We start from the raw sequence: 27,141 nt of genomic DNA, 5'->3' as shown, positions 1-27,141 counted from the left end.
AGATGTTGATAGCTATGCTGCAGTTAACTAAAAATAAGCTTGGAGCTAGTCATAGCATATCATTAATAATCAGGTTAATGTGGTTATGTTAAAGTATTCTTATATTTATGCATTTACACTAATTATTTTACTTCATTTTTCTGAGGTCTATAAATGGGTGAATGGATTCAAATTGTTTCATTGAACCCCAACACTGTTTTTAATTAATGCATATTACATATAAATGTGTTTTTGATGACTATGTTTTATTGCTGATAATCTGATTACATATGTACGGTATTATTACTAATTGTGAATGCTATGCATTTGGGATTTTCCATATTGTGGAGAACCTTCAAAGGGTACTAAAAACTGCTGAAAAAAACCCAAAAGCATTGTTTTGTTATCAGCATAGATATTTTGTTATCTTAGGGGCTGATTTACTTACCCACGAACGGGTCGAATGGAGTCCGATTGCGTTTTTTTCGTAATGATCGGTATTTTGCGATTTTTTCGTATGTTTTGCGATTTTTTCGGATTCTTTACGAATTTTTCGTTACCAATACGATTTTTGCGTAAAAACGCGAGTTTTCGTATCCATTACGAAAGTTGCGTAAAAAGTTGCGCATTTTTCGTAGCGTTAAAACTTACGCGAAAAGTTGCGCATTTTTCGCGTAAGTTTTAACGCTACGAAAAATGCGCAACTTTTTACGCAACTTTCGTAATGGATACGAAAAACTCGCGTTTTTACGCAAAAATCGTATTGGTAACGAAAAATTCGTAAAGAATCCGAAAAAATCGCAAAATATACGAAAAAATCGCAAAATGTTCGTTTTCAAGTCGGAACTTTTCCAATTCGGGTCGGATTCGTGGGTTAGTAAATCAGCCCCTTAGTTACCATCAAGTACAAGTTACTGCCTCTTTATTACAAATTCCATACCTGTACTTGCTGTGTTTTTATTTTGCATTATATAATGCAAAAGATGTTATGACTTTCAATATTTTTTTAGAAACAGTTGTAAATAGCCATTTACAATATAAAGGTGCATTTGCCACACTTGCAATAGAATTGTAAACACTGCCATTTTATTATTTCTTGGTAATCACAAGCTCACCATACCTTCATGTCCCAAACAGCTGCATTCAAGATAACTCCTACAACTGTTATTGGTTTTTGTTAGCACAACCCTTTCAGTCTGTTCCTAATGAGGCCAGATATCTGAACCATTACTGTGAGTGATATTACAACAGCAGATGTATAAATAAACAAATAGTCTTCAACTTATTACAGCTGCCCAAACGTCATACTGTAAATCTGCCATCATTAAAGCTGACTGCACTTTGTAACTCATTTATAAATATGTAACAGCTCTCTGGCTATGTGCTTGGATCATTACAGCTATACATGAACAACTTTATAATTATGTACATTTTTAGTGGGTCTACAGCCCTGTACTTACCATCTGGTAAAGGCAGGATTTAGGTACAGTGTTCCCTTGTGCCTATGCATGCTGCATTAAAAACACCAAAGGAGGCATAACTGGGAAACTGGCACACAGCACTAGTATAGATGAGCACAAATAGGACAAAGGGCTTTTTGTGGGGCATTTTTATGGGCACAGTACTGTATCAATTTCAAGACCGAGCAATTGTAAATGAGCCCTAATCTATTTTGTGTATCACTGTTTATAGTTACAATCGATACTGTGCATACAAAGTGATTTTGTTTTTAGTTTTCTAAACAAGCATATCATACTTGATCAAAATAATAAACATGTAGGAATGTTGCTTTGTATATTTTTCATATATCAAGGTTTTGTACCTTACATAAACCATCCACTCTAGAAGCAAAAGAGCAATAGAGAACTATAAAAGAAAAGAATGAGTTAATGTCCATTTGTTAAGCAGCCATCACTTTGAGTGGATGAAACAGAACAGCACATCAAATTGTCTGAGCTTTTCAGGCCGTTAAATTAATATTCATGTAAAGGTAGAATCAATTTTAAAACATTTGTGTAATCGTGATAAAACTTGTCTTGTAACTTAGCAACTGGTAAAATTGAGTTACACATCTGCAGATCACAGCCTATGCAATAGATAAATATTTTTATCATGTGATTTTGGCATCCTTCAAGAAGAAGTATTAGACTCATGAATGATAAAAAAAAGGTATGTATTAGAGCTATTATAGCACATGAAGGCTTTAAAACTATTTGCATCAAGTAAAGTTATTGTAGTCCGTGTATACACAAAATCTGGTCTCGCAATATCAGAGCATTTTGGCTGTTGTGTGCGGCCCAGTCCCCTGATCTTATTTGCCCATAACTTTAAAATAACAAATAATAATATTACAAGATACTGATTTTATTTTTAATATATTCCCTTATATTTTTTTTCTCAAGTTTATATACAGTAATTCTGTGCAGATATTTTGAGCTAAGCATACACTAAAAGCTGTTCTCCTTTGGCAAGGTGGTGAGCAAAATCAGGCTAAAGGTCCCCATACACTGGCCAAGCAAGCGGATCTTCTCCCGATATCCCCCACCTACGGGTGGGCGATATCGGGAGAATCCAGGGTAATTCAATCGAATTATAATGACGGGCATAGGCAAAGTCGATCCAGGGACCGCATCAACGAGCCGATGTGGTCCCCGATCCGACTAGATTTTCTAACCTGCCCAATTGAGATCTGCCCGATTTCAGGCCAGATATCGGTCGGGCAGGCCCGTCGGGAGTGCCCATACACGGGCCAATTAGCTGCCGAATCGGTCCAAGGGATCTAATATAATCTAATAATTTGGCCCCCTGTGTCCACAATCAGATCTTTACAGGGTCCTCTGCAGACCTGGGGAAAGAGAACTGCGTTAACATTATAATGCAGTCCTTGTCCAATTAGATTTTTAGACCAGCCTTACATCTATCTATCCAGATATCTGCACTACCTGAACCAATACGCTAGAGAAGTCTAGAGAAGTCAAGTTTAAATTAATGTATGTCTGTTTATAGTCTCTTATAGACACTTAAAAAAACCTCAAAATTAACAACATTTTTGCTTTGTTTCTTCTGCCTGGCTTAGCTTTCTTACTTTTTTTTCCGATCCTCCTTAATCCAGTTTTTAACTGGATCTGTTCAGTCACAGTGACCTGAATCTGTCTGTCAGCTCTGTAGTGTTTTGAAATGAGAGTAGCACACACAGCAATGTTTACTATCCACCTGGATACACAAAGCATGACTATAACATTATTTTTTCCAACACTTTTTTTATAAGCATATGAAATTATTTTCAGGGTCAAAGTCTGTGTTCTTTATTTTCATAATATTGTCTGTTTCAAGTGGAATGGAAACCCCAAGTGACAATAAGGCAGAAATAATTAAGTTTACAGAAAGAACATGGCAAAAATCACCAGAGACAAGCAGGCCAAGGGGCAGAATCTGACTTTAGTGACCTTGTCTGTGAATAAGATGTAAAATCCACATGCACCTTTCTTTACACTGGATAAGAACAATAAATTCAATAAAGGTAATATTGTATATAAATCATTTTTTAATTCTTACAAAATTATTCCTTCCTTTCCCTGCCAACAACTTTGTGTTAATTAATTTAACCTTAAAATGATTTTTCTCTTTTCCTATATTTCCCATTATAGTTTTTATTCCCCTCCTTGTTTTGAAATTCAAAAAGTACATATGTCTCTCACAGTCACATACACAAGCCACAACTCATCAGGGGTGGGCCGAGCCGACCGGGCGCACTAGGCAACCCAGTCAGCCACCTCGCCCCAGCACCTGTGCATCGCTTCGTATCATACCACCTCCCGACCCCCCTGTGTGTGTTTGGTGCGCATGCGCAGTTCGGCGGGGGGAGGGTGCCCAATACGAAGCACAACAGAGCACAGACTACAGGGGTAGGCAGGAGAGGCTCCTGTCTGGCACCCCCCAATCTTTGTGCCCTAGGCAGCTGCCTCTTCTGCCTACGCCCTGGCCCTGCAACTCACGGTCCCTTTACCATTCTTTGAACAAGTCACTATGTTCCTGGTATTTATTCTAAGGTGTTTAATTACACCAGTTTTATATTTCTTTCCAACAACCTTCATATAGAATCAGTGCCAAATACCTAGTCATTTGGCAAAAATAATAAAAGTTGAGAAAAGTTTAGTCTTCCCATAAATAAAGCAGTTGTTGGACATTGAAATATGATAAAACGTTCTGCCATAGAAAGCAAATAGTTAGTAGCCTTATCAATTGAAAATCTCAGAGGCTTCTCTTTTTAACATATAGGCACTTCTTAAAAATTGAGGGGGTAATGTTTATATATGTAATACGATATTTGATGTGATATTTGTGCCAGGTCTAGTATCTGCAACTACTTGTGTATTGGTTGATATGAGTTAATAGAACTGAAGCAAACAACCAAAGAACCTGTTATTTTGTTACCCCATAAAGATATTAAGTTTGTTCTGGCAGTAAGTGCTACAGCTATGTTACTATTTAAATTTGCTCCTTTAATCATCTGTGTGATGCATTATTTTTATAATAGTACTTTGTGTTATTTGTCTACCAAATGTTCATATCTTATTAACAGCTTTTATTTTTCTATAATAAACAGTAACTATACTTTATGATACTTTAGGCTGTTCAAAATCTCTGTGATAAAAGACTTAATTGTTGTAATCATTTTAGAGACTTTTCATTTATGACATTGTACAACAAATGCCACAAGGTTACAGGTGAAAAATGGAAAATGGTTCATTGGTTTATGTAATAGCCCGCGAGTCAGCAGATACTCATACTGATCACAGTTTGTGTGATGTTGGATAAGTCCCTTTATCTCTCTATGCCACAAGTTCCTGAAATAGATTAGAAAAACTACAGGTCCCAAGATTTAAAACGCCTGAATGGTTCCACCATGTTCTACTGCACAATGATTGGGTACAGGGGGAGGGGAGAATTAAACTGTGCTTTTATTCTAAACTACTATTCTTTTTTTTTTTTCATAGGAATCTGCAATCCTGATCTGAAAATAGATGATTACTAAGGACATAATTACACATACCTACCTATCTATGCCTACCTATTCTAGCACATATGATTATGCCTATACATACTCAAATGTGTTTGTTTTTAGAGAACAATACAAACCATTTAAAGTATTTATTATTCTCTAGAGGGTGATATTATAAATCATTAAATGGTTGTTTCATCTCTATGGTGTATCATATTCTGTAAGCAAATCGATACAATATGAGGGATTATTTTTCATATGTGCAGACTTAGAAATACCTGCTTACACCACAAGTAAAGGATCTGTGCAATGACAAATAAAGTGACTAAATTTGGGGTTTATTTATTTAGTTTTGTTTATATGCATAAAACGCAAACAGATTATGTTGGCCATGACAAAAATATTTAGCATTTTTAATTAGCGTTTTTACAAATTCAGGATTCAGGCAAGTGATAATACTAAAGTCCTGTTACTAAGCTGAGCGGAGTGCTACTGCTCCATTAAGCAGAACGGTGTTTGCCAGAAGCATTGTCAATTTGTAATTTGAGATATATATGTATATATACATACAGGTCCTTCTCAAAAAATTAGCATATTGTGATAAAGTTCATTATTTTCTGTAATGTACTGATAAACATTAGACTTTCATATATTTTAGATTCATTACACACAACTGAAGTAGTTCAAGCCTTTTAGTATTTTAATATTGATGATTTGTGGCATACAGCTCATGAAAACCCAAAATTCCTATCTCAAAAAATTAGCATATTTCATCCGACCAATAAAAGAAAAGTGTTTTTAATACAAAAAAAAATCAACCTTCAAATAATTATGTTCAGTTATGCACTCAATAATTGGTCGGGAATCCTTTTGCAGAAATGACTGCTTCAATGTGGCGTGGCATGGAGGCAATCAGCCTGTGGCACTGCTCAGGTGTTATGGAGGCCCAGGATGCTTCAATAGCGGCCTTAAGCTCATCCAGAGTGTTGGGTCTTGTGTCTCTCAACTTTCTCTTCACAATATCCCACAGATTCTCTATGGGGTTCAGGTCAGGAGAGTTGGCAGGCCAATTGAGCACAGTAATACCATGGTCAGTAAACCATTTACCAGTGGTTTTGGCACTGTGAGCAGGTGCCAGGTCGTGCTGAAAAATGAAATCTTCATCTCCATAAAGCTTTTCAGCAGATGGAAGCATGAAGTGCTCCAAAATCTCCTGATAGCTATTGACCCTGCCCTTGATAAAACACAGTGGACCAACACCAGCAGCTGACATGGCACCCCAGACCATCACTGACTGTGGGTACTTGTCACTGGACTTCAGGCATTTTGGCATTTCCCTCTCCCCAGTCTTCCTCCAGACTCTGGCACCTTGATTTCCGAATGACATGCAAAATTTGCTTTCATCCGAAAAAAGTAATTTGGACCACTGAGCAACAGTCCAGTGCTGCTTCTCTGTAGCCCAGGCACTTCTATCGCTGTTTCTGGTTCAAAAGTGGCTTGACCTGGGGAATGCGGCACCTGAAGCCCATTTCCTGCACACGCCTGTACACGGTGGCTCTGGATGTTTCTACTCCAGACTCAGTCCACTGCTTCCACAGGTCCCCCACTTTTTCCTTCCCACAGACTTCCCACTGAGGTGCCTTGATACAGCACTCTGGGAACAGCCTATTCGTTCAGAAATTTCTTTCTGTGTCTTACCCTCTTGCTTGAGGGTGTCAATGATGGCCTTCTGGACAGCAGTCAGGTCGGCAGTCTTACCCATGATTGCAGTTTTGAGTAATGAACCAGGCTGGGAGTTTTTAAAAGCCTCAGGAATCTTTTGCAGGTGTTTAGAGTTAATTAGTTGATTCAGATGATTAGGTTAATAGCTCATTTAGAGAACCTTTTCATGATATGCTAATTTTTTGAGATAGAAGTTTTGGGTTTTCATGAGCTGTATATCATCAATATTAAAACAATAAAAGGCTTGAACTACTTCAGTTGTGTGTAATGAATCTAAAATATATGAAAGTCTAATGTTTATCAGTACATTACAGAAAATAATTAACTTTATCACAATATGCTAATTTTTTGAGAAGGACCTGTATATATGTTTGGTAATGACCAGCACTCTCTTTTATATAAAACAACAAAATATCTTTTTTTCACTTACCGCATACTGTATAGGTCTATACAAATACATTTTAAAAAGTAAGAGGCAGTGCCTGCCTGAAAGGGCTTGCATGATGCTGTGCTGACTGTTTCTGACAGAAAAGGATCATGTATAATGAACTGAGATGGATGCATAACCCCAATTTTTAAAATGTATACAAAAATGTTAATTATATCCATATTTGTAACTGGTAGAATGTGTTTTCATGAAATGCACACAGTGTACTATTGTATTTAAAAAACTATGCCATAATAATCATGACACTACACCTTTAACAAAAAAAAGTTCTGATGGCACAAAAAACTCTTTTGTTCAGATCTGGTTCCCACTTGATTAAGAACAAAATAATATGGATGGGACCAAGAATGTCAATTGATACATATGTGTTTGCAGTATGTTTTGTCTAATCAGTAGCACTTCATCTCCATATATAATTTTGAATTTTAGCACTGGATTTTGTGTTTTAGCAGATTTATTGGACAGACAGGCAGACCAAATCTCCATGCAGTTGTAGGAACTCAGGTTGTTTTATGGGCACATGTTTCATAATAATTCACTATGAAAAACCAAAGCTAGAGAAGACCAATACAAATATACCTTGACACTAATGGGGCCATTTTGACAGATGTCCCCTTTTTTGGAGATTATTATTTTGCTTCAAAACATTAGAGATTTTGGATTTTGGATGCGTGATAATTCAAAAAGTTGCAGTTGTCATGCAACAAGTCAAAAAATGTGGGATCTTCACAACTCTTCTGCAACTTTTCATCATGCAGACTTTTTCAGTTTCTGACTTTTAGTAAATGTAAAACATTTGTGGGCTTGACTTTACTGGAATTTTAAAATTCAAATAAATGAGAGATATTATAGTTTTATTAAATGTGCCACTAAGTTTTTTAAACATTTATCTTTTTTTGCAATTGTATACTTGAATATCTATTAATAAATAAAAACAAGTTTAGAAAAAAAAGGTACCATAAATACTTGAGTATAATCCGATCCGAATATAAGCCGAGGTACCTAATTTTACATAAGAAAACTGGAAAAACGTATTGACTCGACTATAAGCCTATAAGGGTGGGAAATGCAGCAGCTACTGCTAAGTTTCAATATTCAAAATAAATACCAATGAAATTACATTAAATGATGCATCAGTGGGGTATATGTTTTTAAGAAAAACAGTAAACTAGCTCTGTAAGTGGAGAAAAGGGTCAACAAATACAATATGGTATCAACAATGATACCTCAAGGGGCTGATTTACTAATCCACAAATCCGAATGGGAAAAATTCGGATTGGAAATGAACATTTTGCGACTTTTTCGTATTTTTTGCGTTTTTTTCGTCGCCGCTACGACTTTTTCGTAAATTGTCGCAACTTTTTCGTAGCCGTTACGACTTGCGCGAATTGTCGCGACTTTTTCGTAGCCGTTACGATTTGCTCGTATATTGTCGCGACTTTTTCGTATTGAGCGCTCGTAAACGGTGGGCAAAACTTTCAGACTTTGCATGATTTTGGAAGCCTCCCATAGGACTCAATGGCACTCTGCAGCTCCAACCTGGCCCAAGGAAAGTCTCCCATAGGACTCAATGGCACTCTGCAGCTCCAACCTGACCCAAGGAAAGTCTCCCATAGGGCTCAATGGCACTCTGCAGCTCCAACCTGGCCCAAGGAAAGTCTCCCATAGGGCTCAATGGCACTCTGCAGCTCCAACCAGGCCCAAGGAGACTCTCCCATAGGGCTCAATGGCACTCTGCAGCTCCAACCTGGCCCAAGGAAAGTCTCCCATAGGACTCAATGGCACTCTGCAGCTCCAACCTGGCCCAAGGAAAGTCACGATACTGAAGCTTGAATGAATCCGAAACTTTCGTACTCGGCGCGATGGCTACGGAAAAGTTGCGACAATTCACGCAAGTCGTAACGCTACGAAAAAGTCACGACAATTTACGAAAAAGTCGTAATGGCTACGAAAAAGTCGCAACAATTTACGAAAAAATCACAAAATACCGATCATTACGAAAAAAACGCATTCGGACGCTTTTCGGACGTTCGTGGATTTGTAAATGTGCCCCTTTAAGAGTACTACCCCCTTAGCTCAAACAGCAACCAAGCTAAAACACAAAGAGGTAAAATCCTTTAAAACTATATATAGTTTATATAGAATATAAAGTGCAATGTCTAGTGCAGAATGGGACAGGTGAGGATGGTAAATGAAGATGAATTTGGGAGCGGGCCAGGGCACTGGAGGGTCTGGTTGCGGGCAGCCATGACCCATGGCACCCGACTTGAGTATAAGCCGAGGGTGACTTTTTCAGCACATTTTGGGTGCTGAAAAACTAGGCTTATACTCGAGTATATACAGTATTTATTACACGTCAAAACCCATGAAAAATGCAAATGTAAAAATACACCACCTTAAAGCTGTCAAGGTCATCTGGGGAGTTGGCCTAGGCAGACAGTAACAATCTTTATTATTATTATTATTATTAATTCATGGTTTTAGAGATTCATTATTCATGATTTTCATGTTCTTTTCATTTTTATTCTGCATTTTAATTCATTCATGCTTTTTTTAATTTGGATCTAGTCTGAATGATTAGACCTTTGTGGTTTTGTGGAAATGAGTGGTTTCAATGGAAATATTTGCAGAGGCAACTAATTAGGACCACGGTATGGAGTCTACCGTGATGTTGGTATGATTGCACATTTCCTTGATATTTCCCTTGCATGCATGTATTGATCTTGAAAAGCACAGGCTTTTGTTTCTATGCGTATATTCCATAATTGTTTTATAGAAAATTAGTAGAAATCGTTACACTTTTAAACCTGATGGATGTTTTCACCATCTATATTGATAACAAAGGGCAATGTGCAAAAAATAATAAGATAAAGTACTAGGTATAAACTCTGACTTTTGGAGGACTGAAATTATGCTATATTAACCAATCAATAAATAGGGAGTGTAATGAATTAATGATGATTACTTGTTTTAGCTACATCAAAAATAAAGATCCAATACAGAATGAAAACAAATTGTATTTATCTACCATAAAGTAATAATTAGCAACAGTCTACACTATGCACATACACGTGTTTGAAAAATTGAATATTCCCAGTGTCTTGTGGTTTTGTTTATTTTTTTTCCACAAAATCTCTGATTCACAACATTGTAACTTCCTCCATGTTGTAAGATGTAAAACAGAATGAATGAAACTGCTGCATTTCAGCTGAAGAGAAGAGATAATGACCCAAAATTCAAATCCAGGCATTATCAGAAGTAGTTTCCTTTCATATCTGCAAGGGAGATGTAGCAAACAAGTATTCTATACTGGCACATTTTCCTTCCATGTCTTGAATGTTGATGAGGAAAGGGCTGCTGAAGGCTTTATTGATTCTGAGGTCTGAATTAGGTATCATAATAGATAGACTACAATAATGGAGCTGTGATTATTTGTCTACAGTCAAAAATAGGTTTTTATCCTCAGGTCTTTTTTTCTATTCTTATAATTTATGGGCAACGACATTGATCAACAAAGTAATAAAAGGAATAGGTTTTCTGGTTCCTTTGCTGAGCTGTATAGTAATCACAGTCTCGGTGAATCTGTCTAGTGGTTCTATTTGTTTAAAGCAAACTGGGTTTACACCAGTGTCTATGGAAATTAATAACATGTATAGTGATAATACGCGACTTTCATAATATAATTTTTAAGAAAATGTGACTGTTTTAGGCTTATTTATCAATTTTCGAATTTGTGAATTGGATTTTGTTTCTCTTAATCGAATAAACTTGCATATGGAATGGTCCCTTATTTAAGGAAAACTCTTTCAATAAAAAAATTGAATATCTTGCATTTTTTGAATTTACAAGCTCTAAAAACTCGAGAAAATGGCTTCACTTTGCCTAAGACAACTCCCATTGATTTCTATAGAAACTCACAAGCTTTTAGATGGCGAATTTTCAGAAGTTTGCACTTAATAAATACCAGACATTCAAGTTTTCAAACCATAACTCCCATTCGAGTTTTTTTAAGTTAAAAAAATTCAAATCGAGAAAAAAAATCAAACTTGATTGTTAAATTACCCCCTTAATGTCTCAAAAATGGTGATATGAAGAGATAAGAAACGAATCTAGCTTGGGCATATATAGAGACAAATTTACTAAAATGTGTACAAATGTACAATATTTATCAAAACATCTGAACTGAAAAAGCTTATGTGGAAAAAAGTTGCTAAAAAGTCATGCAAATCACAACCTTTTCAGCTTGTTGCATGATAACCGCGAGTTTTACGACTTGTCACTTGATAATTGCACCTTTTTCGACCTTTTTTTGCACAAAAACCAGCATCAAACATCCAGAATCCTTGAAAGTTTTGGAGCAAAGAAGGATCTTGTAGGGAAGGGACATCTGTCCTTGACTTCTACATGATCTCGACAAGTTTAGCTGTCAAATTGTTGGGTTTGGAACTGGCACTGAGAAACGCATAATAAAGTTGCAACTTTTTTCCTGCAACTTTTGCGGGGGTTTGTGACTTTTTCTGCATCAAAAAACCTAATCCAAATAAGTTGCGGGTTATGTGCCCCCACCTAAAGTATAGTAAATATAATTTATAAGTTATGAGGCAGTTATCCAGTACAATAGTGTATTTGTAGTTCTATGTATGGTGTACAGTTTGTATTAAATCATATAAATCTAATCCTAGATTGAGGATTGAGCTTTAGTCTATAGGATAAACCAATGTAAATGGAATTTTTTTAGGAGTTTGGAATTCATTGTCAGAAGTCCTTTTGTTTATTTGTATCTGTATGAGGCAGTCTCCTCAACCTTAATGATTTGTTAAGATTGAGGATAATATTTCTAAAGCAAGAAGAAACCAAAATAAACCAATGGGCTCTTGTAGTAGTGCATTTAACAACCTTTTCTCATAACCCAAACACAGTGGAACATTTCCTGTTTGGCTCAGAACAACTTAATTCCTCTTGATCATGATTTTATTTTTGCAATAAGATGCGCAGTGAATAGCGCAATAAGATGTGCAGTGAATAGCGCAATAAGATGCGCAGTGAATAGCGCAATAAGATGTGCAGTGAATAGCGCAATAAGATGCACAGTTCTAGTGAGAAGGTTACAGACGTTTCGGGAACCTCTCGTTCCCTTTTTCAATGTAGCATTCCCTGATATTAAAGGAACAGTAACACCAAAAAATTAAAGAGCTTTAAAGTAATAAAAATATAATGCACTGTTGCCCTGCACTGGTAAAACTGGTGTGTTTGCTACAGTAACACTACTATAATTTATATAATAAGCTGCTGTGTAGCCACGGGGCAGCCATTCAAGCTGGAAAAAAGGAGAAAAGGCACAGGTTACATAGCAGATAACAGGTAAGTTCTGTAGAATACAATAGTGTTTTATCTGTTATCTGATATGTGCCTGTGCCTTTTCTCCTTTGATTGGCTGCCTCCATGGCTACAGAGCAGCTTATTTATATAAATTATAGTAGACTTTCTGAAGTAAACACACAACTTTTACCAGTGCAGGGCAGCAGCACATTATATTTTAGTTACTTTTATACACTTTCATTTTTTTGTGTTACTGTTCCTTTAACTCACTTACTAACTAAATCCAAAATTACAATTCAGCTGCAGCATTAAAATTCCCAAGTTAAAAAATGTGTTTATTAAGGTCACAAAATAGCATTTTGCACAATGGTGGTGCATCTTGATTTTGTACATGCCCCTTGAGGGCATTAGAGTCCATTTTGACTCATTTTTGCAGAATTTTAAAGTTCTTTATTATTTACTTTGTCTATATCAAAGTCAGAAATATCAGGTCATTAGAAACAATTTGGGATTTATCAATATGTAGATTTTGTGATTTGAGGATTTTTTAAACTAAAACACACAAATATCTATTCATTTATTGAAAGATCTGAATTAGAAAAAGCACAAACAAAATGCAGAAAAATACAGTACATGAAAATTGGTATTTTTCAAAATGGTATTTTTGGGCAAAAATTCAAATCGTGCCCTCTTTAGTATTGTTAGCAATCATTTACACCCACACCCTGTGGTAATGTTAAGCTAGTGCCCCCACACTGGCACCAGCCTGTTATCTTACCTGTACCAGAAACCTGTCTCCCCCCTGGGGGCAAGCTCACGTGGCAGATATTGGCAGTGAAAAAGTCTCATGTTTTTTGGCTGATATCCACCGCGTCTGCTGGCACCCGGGTAGAGATAATACATTCAGGTGCAGGCAAGGTAGCAGGTTGGTGCTAGCGTAAGGGGGTAATTCTCAAAGGGCAGAAAAACAGCATTGTGTGACACCAGCCTTAATGAAATATGTTAGTGAACAATTGTTTCACAGTTTTCCTTTTACCCTTTTACCTCCCATTCTTTTGCTTTTTGACCCACATAGTTAGTGATGAGCAAATCTGTCCCCTTTTGCTTCGCCAAAAAAATTGCGTAACGTCAAGAAAAGACTTTTTTTTTGTTGCCTGCATCTTTTTTTGACATGACTGTGCCCAATTTGATGAGTGACAAAATTTTCATGGAAGTTGCGCGAAACGATTCTCCAATTGCAAAATGTGTAATTTTGCTGCGAATCCATGCCTGGTGAAAAAATTTGCTCATCACTACTGTGACATGCTGACTGCATGTACCAGCATATTTTAGGGGGAAATTAGCTATGGTAGACAGGTACGCAGAAGATCTGGAGCATAGCCAAAGGGACACCAAGTCTTCAGGCAAAACACAGGTTTATTTAGGGCAAATTCTTCCCAACATAAAGCTCTCACCTTAAGCCTTGCTGACTCTCCTCAGCTCTCATCCGCCTGGTCACAACTCCCTCTGCTCCTCGCAGTGGCAGGAGGCACAACCTTCCTGCTCTGTGCCCCGCTCTGAGAGCTACTCTGAGTCAAGAACCAACATCAACTGAACCCCCTTTACTGTGTAATCCCACCACCCTTTTATTTGCTGCTCACCTGCAGCCTAATCAGGCAGCTTCCTACAGCTGGCCAAATGAAAATGTTAACTGGCGTCCAGAATGGAGGGTCTTTCCTGCTCTCCCTCCATTCACTCCAGGGACCTATGAATTTGGCTTTTCCTAAGCCAGTAATTTAAACACAGCATTCCTGCTGCAAACCAGGCATTTTTCCTGGTGCTACTTGTATCCCACCTTTAACACACCAGCATTGTAAGCTATTTTCTGACTTCTAAAATGACATGTTATGGTCAATGATGGGGCAATTAAATGTTTTAGCTAAAAATGACCCAACCTTTTCTCATTCCATGATTTTACATGATGCTCATGAAAACAAACATCAATGTTTTATGAAAGATTGTGTTATGCAAAGGGTACTGTATTCTTTACTGCATTTCATGTGAACATACTGTATGTATTCAAGGAGGTAATAAATATCATTCTGATGATTTTGGGGGCATAAATACCTGGATTTTTAAATGCTGTGATGCTTTCTGTTTTTTCTCTAGTATACATTTTGTAGTTGAAAAATCTACAAAGCATGGCACTGATTTAAGTCTTTTTATGAGGACATAGACATGACCAATTGAGATGAGGACATGAATACTCTTTTTAAGTACATTAGAGGGGATTATAGACAGATTTGGGATGTTCTTTTTTCCCATAAAAACGATCAGCGCACCAGAGGCTGCCCATTTAGATTGGAGGAACAGAACTTCCATTTGAAGCAGCGTAGGTGGTTTTTCACGGAGAGGGCAGTGAGGTTGAGGAATGCCCTTCCTAGTGATGTTGTAATGGCAGATTCTGTTAATGACATTATCAGGGGCTTGGATGATTTCTTGAACAAGCCAAATATCCAAGGCAGTTGTGGTACTAAATTCTACAGTTAGTATTGATGTTGGTATATATGGTTTATGTATGTGAGTGTATAGATAGGTCAGTATAGGTTGTGTGTGCTGGGTTTACTTGGAAGGGTTAAATTTAAAGGACTTCTGTCTTTTTTCAACCCCATGTAACTATGTAAGTTACAACCTGGTATTTAAAGGCTTTTGAAGTATGTTAGTGTGAGACAGTGGCAGCTTTTTCTTCTCTTGATCTACTAATGGCAATATAGAGTGTAAGTGACAGGGAATATCTGCGTTGCCTGCTAGAGTACATGATATATTATGGAGCTTGTAGTATTAAAATAATGTAATTGTACATAACACAAGGTATAAAATGAAATACATTAGGTTAAAAAAAACTGCATTAGAAGGAAATGAAATGAAAATGATCACAAAATTGTGCCCCATAAAGAAATGCAGGCTTTGCAGACTGCTACAAATGCTATATGTTGCAATAACAGTGCTGTACCTCTTTCATCTGCAGCCCTGCTAACGCAGTCACCATCTGTCTTCCATCATAATAATGTGAAGACAATGAATCATTTACAGCAAGAGTGGCAACCCTCAGCAGATTAGACAACTCTAGCATTTCTGTACCAGGTTGGGGGGGATCTGGGAGTAGGAGTGCTGGAACGGATGGCTGAGAGATGTAAAATACACATTCCTGTACCAGACATTACTTTTATAAGACAGACATTGCATGTATAAAAAATAAATATATTGTTAATAGTAAATGTCTTTCTTTTTTAAACTGGATAGTCTGGCAAGCACCCTGAATTACTAACTCCCCTGCAACATGTCTGATACCTCTGATATGTGTGTGTGTTATTACATTTCTGACTATGCACCATTCCAGCACATATAGAAAACTGCTGTTAAATTGTGCTCTTTTTATTGCAGAGGTTCTGAAAATATGGGGGACTGGTAAGCAACCCAATTTGATACAATCAATTAACATACCTGTGTAAATGTGAACTAAGTGCCTGCTCTAACAAAGTGTCAGTGTTAGTTACCAGTGACGTCATCAAACTTGGACATCAGTGTGCACGTTTCAGTCCTGGTAACCATGGAAACAACTCCCACACAAAGTTAAGGCAACCATAAAAATAAGATAACACATTTGGGGAACAGTGCAAATAATACAGTATATATAAAAGCTGAATATCATGCCAGCACATTGTGTATGGCTATTAAATGGCTATTAAATGGTCCTCCACTCATTGATTAAATGTAGTTCATTTAATTCTACCCATGGTTGGAAGGCAAAAGGTTAAGACTTAGATGAGAGCTAGTAGTAACATTAACAGAAAAACACCACACACACAGAAAGATAGATGATAGATAAATAGATAGATAGATAGATAGATAGATAGATATCTAGATAGATGATAGATAGATAGATAGATAGATAGATACTGTTAACCTTTTCAACCTTACAATCTGTAGATACCATGAAAGTTGAATAATAGTGTAGTGAAAGTAACTCTTTTGCCAGGCATGGTTTCACTGTGAAATGCTGCATTTCACAATCAGCAAATCTTACTGTAATACTGCAGCAAAAATTTGTTGGGAGAATTTGTGAGAAAAGCGCCGATTAAAAAAAAAAAAAAAAACAGCCATTGACTTTAATGCTCTTGGGGTAAGAAAAAACACCCAATGCTTTTAATGCATTTGGAGTGAAAATAAGTTGCACACGTAAACAAGTTATGTGAAAAAAGCCTATTGACTTTAATGAATTTTGCAAATTTTTCAGCATTTTATACATTTTTCTGCAGTTTCGGAACTTTTTCGGCAAAGAAAACAGGACAAATTCACTTGTGGCCATCTATAAGAATAATAGCCAAAGAAATATGCTACAGTAAAATAAAGGAGTATTCTGTTATGACAGTATAATAATTATGGCAGCGGACAGTACATTTCATGTTATGGCACGCCTCTACCATATTAAAAATCTACTTTAGGATAATATATACTCTGACACAAATCTGGCAATATCTCATGGATCATCAGCAAATAAATCTACTAAATCACATTTATAATCACTGAGATGCTGAACATAAAATTTACTGTACACCAAGCCCTGCAGATGATTGATTTTTGTGACATTCAAAATGACAAACTCACTACAGAATATAAAGGATTTTTTTTTAGTTAAAGCAGTTGCTTAGGGAACATTATCAGTTATACAGACCAGAGACGCCAACCAGGTTTGATTAAAAACTAGGTGCCTTTTAGTCTCACCCAGGTCCACCCAAGTCACATCTGTTCCACCCACATACACGCCCCAAATGCTCCTGGGCCACACTGCCTGTGGGTTCAGGGCGAAAGGAGGCCAAATTAGGGTGAGTCCCTAAAAATCAGGCTAAACTGACATGTTTTCTAGACCTCTATTTCACATGATAATGTTGGATTCATGCTACAATGTCAGTGTTCTCCAAATCTCTTTTCAATTTTACACACCCATGGGAAAAAAGGTTGGCGGGAAAAAAAAATATCACAGGATTCTTTGTTGGGCTTGTTCCATTTATTAATGACTTATTGTTCTTAAAGTAAATTTCTGTCTGTAGTGAATATAACAAAAAAGGAACAGGATCTAAAAAAAAAAAAAGTATAGATCTCAATAGACAAATTACTGTATACTGAGGTATATAGGGGTCAGCCCAGCAGAAGCACATACTTCCTTATACTACATGCCATCCCCTAAGGAATACAGTGCTGCCAAACACCGAGTATTTTATTCATGGGGGACCACAGGTCACCAGATACATAGCAGTATGTCAGTGGTATTTGTTTAATTAAGAGTCAATGGGATCAAAGATTTATTTCAGCAAGCATTTTGAATTGCTTGGACATTTCATTATTCGCTGCATCCATTCATAGTTTATTTTTATTGATGCACAGTAATGTTCATAGCAAATATTTGCAGTTAGATACAGTAGTGATAAATGAAAAGGGCTGTTTCCCTCAAGACTAAATGATTATCTGTATTGTAAAGATTTGCGTACCTTATTTGTATGTGAAGGGAGTCTTGTCATCAGTGTAACCACTATACCACTAATCAGTGTCACAAGTTGTTGATAAAAGACTAATCATGCTTGTCTCCAATTCCTAAGTAAACAGGACAGCTTTGTGGTTAAAAAAGCCTGAAGGTTTGAATGTGTGGTTGGAAATCGTATTACAGAAAGACAATGACAATCTATTTTTAGGATGCTTGGATAAAAATCCAAACAAATTTTAACTACAACTTTATAATGTTCAGCATCTTGAAAAAAATATTATAAGGTATATATACTGCCCCCATACTTGTATTTACTGTGTGATATGTGCACTTTTATTATTTCTGTTACTTTATTTAACTTAAACATTAGAGATCATCAAATGAAAGTTGCCACATTTTACTTAAATGGGCATTTGGAATGCTTCCATAATTAGAGAAAAGGGGTTTCAATCCTTCAAACGTCTTTGTGCACAGAACAAAATAAATAGCTAGCTTCTTTTCAGTGCCTAGTAATGGCGTCAGAATTTCCACTGTATAACTGTACTCATGTTAACTTCCCAAAGCTACCCCCATATGTCAACAAGATTTGTATTTCAATCCCATTAAGAGAACAAGGGGTAATATCTCCTTGCTAACATAACTGTACAAAGAATATTGAAAGGTTTGGCTTCTTAGTTTATGTTTTGACCATTGAAATCCATTGAATGTCCAAATAAAAACATACATGATGTTTGCTTCCATCTCAGTTATAAGACTTTGCTATCAGGTTTCTACATTATTTGCCTGCTTTTGTGAATATTCTTAAGTTGCTCATGGTGATATTTATTGTCTGTTATTTTTCTTGACCATATTAGCAGCCCTTGCATGGTCCTAAATGATCACTTTTCATGACCAATGTTTTCTAGGTCATAGTCAGATAACAGACTGGGTGGAACATTCTGTTTCCCTATCTGTACATGGTCCACATCCAATCCTATTACACTGGCACCTTTGTGATCCAAGGGTCTGTTTTAAGCTTGGTAAAGAACTGTACATGTATAAACAGCTTTAAAATGTGCCACAAATTGTGAAGGTGTGTATGCTGCCTATGTATCTAGTCTGCCTTTATAGTACAATACAGTATGTATGTTGAGTGAGACATTTTAAATGATGTTTGAGAAAGTGCGACATTTGTGAAATTGTTCACACGTGTTTTATATGAAAATAAATGTTCACATTTCCAGAATGTCATGACTGACCTAGATTATCAATGAAAAGTGCATAATGTGAATGAATAAATCATTCTAGGTTAATGCTTAGCACGTTAATTCTAGGCTACTATTAACAGCTAAAGATACAAATTACAAACACACACTAAAATTATTTTAGTTTTTAACTCTCACCACTGGCTACTGTGTGTCTCTGTCTAAAATGCACCATCAAGCCTGGAAACATGTATATTTACAGTATCACACCTTCAAAGACTTGTTATTTATACTATGCAGAAAACTTCCCAGCATGACTTATTGTTAAGGTTTTATGGATCACATTTCATCTAAATTTACAGTGCAATTTCCAAAATCAAAAATTAATGTCTACCTATTCAATTTTGGTGGTAGCAAAATCATCATCATTACCATCAATGCTTACAAATATACATGCATTATACTGTATATCTTTTCTCCATTGTTAAAAACTAGAAGACAAGTGTGATGCTTTGTATGTAAAAAAATAATAATATACACAAAATGAGTTCGTAGATCAGTTATTTGGACCTGCATTATATGCAGTATCTTTGCAGTATCTTTAAAGCATGTACAATTGCATGTATGCAACTGCCTTTACATTACAGGTATGGGACCTGTTATCCAGAATACTCTGGACCTGGGGTTTTCTGGATATGAGGTTTTTTTTTCATAATTTGAATCTCCATACCTTAAATCTACTAAAAAAATCCAATACATCTTTTGCCCAATGCTTTTACATTACCTTTCAGATCCCCCATATTTCTCTATGAAGGGGCTGCCATATTTGTGCAGCAGGAGTCTGTTAGCATAAGAAGCTATAACTGACAGGCTGAAAAGTGACAGTCAGGTTGGCAAAACAGTCAGGTCTAAGAACTTCAAGTAACAATTACGTACAAAAGCAGCCCTATCAGCAAAAAATGATTCAAAAAATTTTCAACTTCCATGTTTATGTAACAAAAAGTCATATAATTTTAAGGATTTGGATTTGGTTTGGCCAAGTACATGTATTTGGCCGAATCCTGGATTTGGCAGATCCCCCAAAATAATGTGGTTCCATCTTTAATAATAACCTTTTTTAAGTAATAACCTATTTTAAACTTTTTTTGTTTTTTGCCCAGTTGGACTTGGCTGGACATGACCCTGGGAAAAAAAATCCAGTGGGCCTCAGCCCATGGGCCCCATTGACCCAGACAATCCTAGACACCCCCCAAGCTTCCCCCACAACGTGGCAACAAGGAAGAATACAAGGTACAAGTGAAGGGCGGAATCCCATGAGGATGAATGTAAAATTATGTATTGTAACATTCAAAACAGGAAGAGTTGGAATATTCCTCCATAAGTAGAATTTAGGAGAACATTGGACCATACGCTTTAAGACAAAGCAAGAAGATAAAAATTAGAAATGACTATGCAAATTAATCTAAACACTCTCCAAAATCAAAGTGGGGAACAGACAGAAAAATTGTAGCATCATGACTGACAGCATGACATTTTATGCCGACATCCCCAGTTGGTGCCTGGCTATCTGTACTAGTTTCTGGGGCAACCGATTCACTTGCTATTTTGTACCAAGCATTACTTTCTCTTTCAATCTTGTGTGTATTATTGTCAATATAACATCATTACATTGTATCCATTATAAAAATAAAATGTAAGCTCATTGAGATAGGTTGCTCCAGGCAAACCACTCACAACCGGATTTGTAAAAGTATGATATAGAAAACTGGAAGCTAATGTTAGGAAGCTGTTTTCAAGGAAAAAATTGCTAGAGGTAAAAAATATCCTCTTTGGGGTTTTAAAACATTTTTTAAATCTGCACCTTCCACAAATGGCTAGAGCTCCTAGAAACTTTTATTGATATTTATTTGTGTTGTTTAAGGACATAATATGTTTCATTGTGACTGTTGTTGGGTTAGTACGTTATGCTTTAGACAGAAAGGCTGCATCCTGTAAATTACTCTGTGTCTGAAAAAGATAGTACATAAGCTGTTCTTGTTTCACCACTTGGCAAGCATTGTTACTTCACTGTATCCCTGATACATTCAAATAGAACATTTCAATTACTAGAATTATAATCCACAAAACATCTGTGGTGTGTATAAAAAGCTTAAGTGCACTTCAGTTTCACCTAAAACAATATATTACTTTGTACAAATATATTATATAAAATACTTTTTAAGATATAATGGGTAATTTACAAATGCACAGGATTGTGCATAGTGGAATTTTCAGATGGAAAGAACCCTTTTTTTTCACACAATGCAAAGGTTTTTTTTCACTCAGATTTCTATCTGCCTCACTGGGAGATGAACCTACCACAAATGCACCCAACGCATATGAAACTAACTTAATTGTCTGCCCACTTCGGTGCAAGTTGTAGCTAAACATTTTTTAGAGTGTGGATTGTGTCATTTTGGTGCTTAAAGAAACAGTAACACCAAAAAATGAAAGTGTTTTAAAGTAATTAAAATGTAATGTACAATTGCCCTGTGCTGGTAAAACTGGTAAGTTTGCAACAGAAACGGTAATATAGTTTATATAAATGAGCTGCTATGTCAACACGGGGGCAGCCATTAAAGTTGGGAAAAAGGAGAAAAGGCACAGGCACATAGCAGATAACAGATAAGCTTTGTAGAATATAATGGGGTTTTATCTGTTATCTGCTAAGTAACCTGTGCCTTTTCTCCTGTAAATGGCTGCCCCCATGGCTACACAGAAGCTTTATTATATAAACTATAGTAGTCTTTCTAAGGAAAACACACCAGTTGTACCAGTGCAGGACAGCATTACATTATATAGTAATTACTTTTATACACTTTCATTTCTCTATAAGGTTTTGGTATAAACAGATATGAAACTTATTATCCAGAGCGCTTGCGATCTGGAATTTTTCTATGATTTAAAATAGCATTTAAAAAGCAAATAACATTCCTGTATTTTGGGGCTTACTGGAAAATAGTTCCCATACCTTTATATAAGGCTTCATAATGGACATGCTTCTTTTTTTGACAGATTAATACATCACCCTTTAAGCTTTGACCTAATTTGCATAATATTAGCCAAAAATGTCCTGTTTTAGAAAGCTGATTCTATTAATTTTTTTATTGTTTAACATTGCCATTACTGTGTGAATTAATCCAATAAAAAATTAATTGCTTGAATATTACTACATTTTTCTTCCAAAGCTTACAGTAAATTCACTGTGTAATGTATGCAGTCATTGGTATGTAAATCACAGCTATTGTATTCAAATTTGACATTTTTCATTTAGGTAATGTTATGGTTTGCAATCGCTGGATCAAAAGTTACCGATTCAATGAGTTTGGTTCACTGATTCATATCAGAGGATCAGGCAATTTCCAAATTTCACATCTTCTTGTAATGTAATTGTGCAACAAATGATTATTTTCTTGATATGTCAGTCAGGATATACCCAAAAAAAACCATTCTTATGTTCTTTATGAAAGTATTACAGAAATAAATGGACACTATGGGGCCGATTTACTAATCCACGAAAGGATCAAAAGCGTCCGAATGCGTTTTTTTCGTAATGATCAGTATTTTGCGATTTTTTCGGCGCTGTCGCAACTTTTTCGTAAATTGTTGCGACTTTTTCGTAGCCATTACGACTTGAGTGAATTGTCTCGACTTTTTCGTAGCCGTCGCGAAAAAATCGGAAAGGTTTGCCCGCCCGTTTACTAGCACTCAATACAAAAAAGTTGCGAAAATTTTCGCAAGTCGCAACGACTACGAAAAAGTCGCAACAATTCGCGCAAGTCGTAACGGCTACGAAAAAATCACAAAATATACGAAAAAGTAGCAAAATGTTTGTTTCCAATCCGATTTTTTCCCATTCGGGATTCGGATTCATGCCCCTATGCCCTCAAAATATCCTGCAGGACTGTGCTAAGTACATAGTTGAAAGGTATCTCCCTATGTGCTAAGTACATAGTTTAAAGGAATCTCCCTTTAAAACCTAGGGAGCTGTCTTTAGAGCCTTCTATTTATGCCTGCAAGGCTGACCCCAGTAGTGACCTACTACAATTCATGGCCTTTTAGCTATGTCCCCTTCTGGATTGCTGTAAATGGATTATAACACAAAAGAAGGGCTCTGGTAGATGATAAGGGATGTATTGGCTAGTAAGCCTGAAAGATAAGGCAGATTAAGTATTGTTAAAACTGCTGGCTCACTCATTAATAACTTCATAGCAGCTGCATGGTAAAAGCAAAACAAAAAAAACCCCCAAAAAACTATAAATATATGGAAAACAAATGAAAGTAATGTAGCATTTAAGCATACATGCAGGCATCTGAACTGATGTTGTTCGGGTAGGGGCTACAGTGCAACTCATACAATGACAAGTGGTGGCTGTGGCAACAAAGTGCAGACATGGGGTAGGTATAAGAGGTACCTGCCTGGAACCCCCGCATCAATGCACTCAAGGAAGGTGCCTGTTCTGCCTACTACTATTTCAGGCCCTGGATTTAATACCTGTACTATAAACTAAATAAGTGAAGAGAATCACTCAGTTTCAGTTGTAGGCTATACATACACAATTATGTTTAAAAAGACTCAATAACTAAGGAGCAATAAGGCTTGTTTTTGTATTTTGATTAAAAAATGCTATACGGTTTTCTCTTTATGTTATTTGAGTAAAACACTTCTATATATACTATTCTTAATAAAAGGCCTAATTGGGCTTGAAACGGTGCTGTAATGCAGTAAAGTGTGCAATTAAGTCCCTCTGCTATTTGTTTGTTCGGGGGCTCACAGTCCTTCCCACTACAGATAAAAAAAACTGATTTATATTTCAATTAGCGCTCACGCTCACCCAGTTAAATAGTAGGTTTTGGTGCTTATGCCCCGAACCTTTCGCTTATCACTTTTTTCTCTCTTCGTTCTGGGGAATATATGCTCATATTTAAGTTCAAAATGCAGGATGTTCACTCACCGCTTCCTTTTGGTGTCCCGGGTGCCATGCCCCAGACCCGCAGCATGGGGAGATTCAACTGCAATAGCCAGCACAAAACAGCATGCACTCGTCGGACTCAAGGACAGCTGGACTCCTGGAGTCTGACGAGAGCATGCTGTTTTGTGCTGGCTATTGAAGTGTGCAATAAAGGCCTTTTAAAATATAAGGCATTGCGGTGCTGTTAAAATGTATTATTGAGTTCCAGTGGCAAGTGGCCGGTGGGAAACGTGCACTGCTGAGAAGTAGTCCAGATTGTTGTGCTGACTACCCTTTTTCTAATATCTATACTACTTCTGCCTATAGAACTTACAGAGACAAAAATAGTTGCTTTGCAACTCATATACCCAGTATATACCAAGGTGCATATCAATATGCTTAGCTTTAGGGTCATGGCATATATAACAAATATTGGAATACATTTATGAGCGAGACATTATCAACATTCTCATTTTCATGGTTTTAGAGGTTTTGGAAACCACATAAAAAATCCTTTTCTCTAAAACCATGAATGCCAAATGATTTATTTAAACAGCCTTTTAATAAAGAGCACAAACTTTTTTTGTATTGTCACACTAATGAAAGCATTAAAAAAACCACAAAGATTAGGCCAAGTGACAAAGGAAAGCTGCTATTGACTTCTACATGACCTCGACAGTTTTTAGATTTTGTGAATTTTTACTTTCGGATGTCGCAGTTTTGACGTTTAATAAACTGCAAAAATTGCATTGTGAAAAAAAATAATTTTTTTAGTGCCCCCCACAGTAACACAATAGTGACACAACTACAGTGAGCTGATGAGTGCGACATTGCCCTGAAGCACCTCCCATACTCAAAGGTATTTGAAAATCTGCCTGGCTGCACCTTATTGCATTACACTGTTTTCTAATATATTTAGTGATGAGCTAAGTCTTTGTAAAAAAAAAAAAAGTTGTTCATGTCAAAAAAAGTTGCCGTTCACATGTTTTCACAGTTTCCCTAATTTTTTGCTGAAGTGAAATGGGACAGATTTGCTCATCACTAAATATATTTGTTTATGACTGATCTAGAAAGCTCTAAAACTCTAACATTTCTAATGTTTTTATTTTTAAAAGTTCGTCTTAACTCACTTCCACAAATGTCTGACATTTACAAAAAAATCTGAAGTAAAAAAAAAAGGTCCGAAACGTTGGTTGTACATGCAATTATAATACACTAATATTTGTTTGAACCACAAGACCCTTGGTGCTGGTTGTGTTTGATTTGGTATCTATATGGTATTCCATGCACAGGTGCAGCTACATGGTAGCAATCTTTGGAGTGTGGTGCTGTCGTGTATATATATATATATATATATCTATCAAAATTATTTGTAACAAATATTTTATATCATGCAGTTATTTATGATATGCGATTATTGCACTTTGTTTGATATTTTATAGAATCACTTAGGTCATGATATAATAAGAGATATATATATATATATATTTTTTAGAATGGATATACACATGCACAAATAATGGCCACACATTGGACTATTCAAATTTGTACACAAGTAACCACATTGGTTAATTACATAATGGTCAGAGAATGGGGATTGGGCACCTAATTTCACATGCTAGGGTACACAGGTATTTAGATGTGATGTGATGCACTATTGTTTTTTATCCTTGAGAAAGGTCCTAACAAGGACCGAAACGTTGGTTTTAACAATATATCTGCAATAAAAAAATTTTTGATGAAACATTGAAGGGTGTGCTGGCCACAGATGATTATTTTCTATTTTATATATATATCTATATATGCACCCAAATGCCCATGCCTAGGACAGCAGCTTTAGGGGAGCAGCCTTTGGGTGCCTATAGGTTTAATAAAAAATATCTTCCAGCCGCTGCCGGCGACTTGCTGTGTAAATCCAGCAGCAGAACTGGGGTGTGAGGGGTATCAGGTGCATCCTGGGTGGAAATAACACTCCAACAACAAGGAACTGTGCAGCTGTGCATGTGACATCAAATCCGCAAGCGGGGGTGGGGGGGGCGCACATAGGTCCAATGCCTAGGGTGGCACCAGAATTAACTGTTTGTTTCTTGTAAACTCCTCATATGCAGGCTTACAGGACTTAACCAAAACAACTCCAATCCTATAGAATTCTTTATGCATCATTTTAAACAATTCCCTTCCCTATTCACTCAAGTCTACACATAAATATGTTAATTGCTACAGGCTCCCATAGGAATGAATAAAGAACCTGTGCCAATTTAGTGTAACTAATTTCCATTAAGATAACTTGTAGGTACATTTTCAAGATACGGTTAACCTTTTGCTTGATCTAGTTATTCTGACAGCCAAAGCTTAATAAGTCAGGATATAATGCATACAATGAAATATAAAAATACATTTATTTATGTTGTGGGCTATTTAATAAGGAACTAGACTATGTCAAAGTTGTAATATTTTACATTCATGACCTACAGAGAAACCATATCTGAAGGTGAGGGAAAGGGAACTTTCAGCTTAATCAAATGGAAATGCACAATCCCTGGTTCAGAAGATCAAACTGTTCCATTGCATCACAATAACTATATAAAATAATTTTGTGAATGATGGGCCACTTAAAAAATCAATACTTCCTGGCAAGTTTTCATGCACAAAATGATCGGTCCAGGAAATCTGCTAGAAATAGAAGTTTTTAAAGATTTTTTGGAATGTACTTCAGGACTCCAATATATGCAACATACGAATACAAGTGTGTATATTAGGGATGCTTTAAATCTAGGGTTTAGTTCAGGATTCAGCCAAGATTCTGCTTTTTTTGGCATGATTCAGATCCGGCTGAATCCAAGTGCCTGGATAAACGGAATCTTTAAAATCATGTGACTTTTAGTCATGTGAATACTGAAGCTTCATGCGCACTTTTATCTAATCCTTCAGTAGCCTAATTTGCATACTCAAATTAAAATTCGGTTTGGTATTAG

At 36.4% G+C, this 27,141-nt stretch overlaps 1 protein-coding gene across 2 annotated transcripts in view; it reads right to left on the bottom strand.

Annotated features, from left to right (window-relative positions):
* The window catches only part of mdga2 (MAM domain containing glycosylphosphatidylinositol anchor 2), a 380,573-nt gene that overhangs the window by 345,263 nt on the left and 8,169 nt on the right, over positions 1 to 27,141 (bottom strand). The window lies entirely within an intron of this gene.

Source organism: Xenopus tropicalis, chromosome 8 (genome assembly GCF_000004195.4).
Source record: "Xenopus tropicalis strain Nigerian chromosome 8, UCB_Xtro_10.0, whole genome shotgun sequence".
In the NCBI taxonomy this organism is placed as follows: domain Eukaryota; kingdom Metazoa; phylum Chordata; class Amphibia; order Anura; family Pipidae; genus Xenopus; species Xenopus tropicalis.
The sequence above is the reverse complement of the archived record's forward strand: the minus strand, read 5'-3'. Positions and strand labels throughout refer to the sequence as shown.